The 1319-nt window shown below is 47.5% G+C and overlaps 1 protein-coding gene across 1 annotated transcript in view; it reads right to left on the bottom strand.

Annotated features, from left to right (window-relative positions):
* Positions 1–1319, bottom strand: part of CHRM3 (cholinergic receptor muscarinic 3) — a 307699-nt gene that overhangs the window by 303837 nt on the left and 2543 nt on the right. The window lies entirely within an intron of this gene.

Here is a 1319-nt window from a genome sequence, read left to right as displayed (position 1 = left end):
ATGCCTTGAGCAGTGACTGAATTCTTTTCATGGAACGTTTTTCACACTCACTGTAGCTGGGATATCTGTTACGAACACGGGCTAAATCTTGGCATCAAGGGGCTAGCATCATGACCTTTTTTTTTTTTTTTAAAGGCAAAATTTTGCTCTGAGCAGTTCAATAATTTATTATTTCTTTTTTTTGGGCTTTCATTCAATACACATTTCTGGTCATTATGTGGCAGTTTAGCTGAGTCGATATAAGACCCAAGAACTGGTGCTGTTGCTCGTCAACAGAGCTCAGAAACGCCACCAGTGAAACTGCCTGAGTGGTCAGTCCCTCCCAGGGACTTAGGGCCATTTCCGTGGGCACTGGAGTCATTCTTCCCAGAAATTCTGTTTCTCATTTCCCCCCTCTATTTAGTTCCCTTCCTTCTGGTCTAAGCAATAGATATGTTGGGGACATCTACAAGCATGGATTAATTTCTTAGGGGATATTTGGCATTTTCTTCCTCTGCATTCCTTTCACTAGTGAACGTGTGCCACCCTCCTCAGGGAACAGGCACCCTTGCAGGCCCGATGGGTTTGGCCCTGCCTCATGGAGCCTAGGTCATACTGTGGCAGTAAGTAAACAACAGACTAGAAACAAGAAACAAAGGTGTCTTGCCCGAATCCCTTATGCTATGTATGTATTTGTTCCATTCACATAAGTGGGTGCTTTAATATGCCTGAAAAAAATAAAACTGCTAGCTTTTAAAAGGAATTAAATTTGGGTGCTTGGGATAACAGTCATTTTGAGAGTGTGGTTAGAGAGGGCTGCTGAGCTCTGAAGGAAGGGTCGGCCAGGGCCACAGAACTGCAGTGCAGGCCCCGAGGAAAAGAACACAAGGACACGTTCAAGGAACGGAAACAATACAGGGACATCGGGAGTGAGGGAGCACGGGACGGAGAGGCACACGTGGAAATCCTATTGGAGGACGCCTACGTCATGGCAGTGCGTTTGGGCTTCCCTTTAACTGTAATGCGAGGAGGGGAGGGGTTTGAGCAGGACTCGGGCAGGAGTCAGCAGCCCTGACCTGAGTCCCCAGACGCTGGCTGTTGTGCACAGATGGACTTCGTACGGCAGGAATGGAAGACAGGAGACCACCAGGAAGCTCAGGCTGTTGTCCAGGTGAGAGGGAATGATGGACTTAGAGTAGGGCCAGGGCAGAAAACACAGAAGCGAAGGGGTTCTGGGGGTATTTGACAGAAAGCAAAGGAAAAGGAAAAGAATAGGTAACCTATAGGTTCAATGGCCAAAAAAGAGAAAGCTTGCTTCAGTAGACACAGCATTCCCCTGC

Source organism: Hipposideros armiger, unplaced genomic scaffold (genome assembly GCF_001890085.2).
Source record: "Hipposideros armiger isolate ML-2016 unplaced genomic scaffold, ASM189008v1 scaffold_113, whole genome shotgun sequence".
Classification (NCBI taxonomy): Eukaryota; Metazoa; Chordata; class Mammalia; order Chiroptera; family Hipposideridae; genus Hipposideros; species Hipposideros armiger.
Note: the sequence above shows the minus strand (reverse complement) of the source record. Positions and strands in the feature narration are given on the sequence as shown.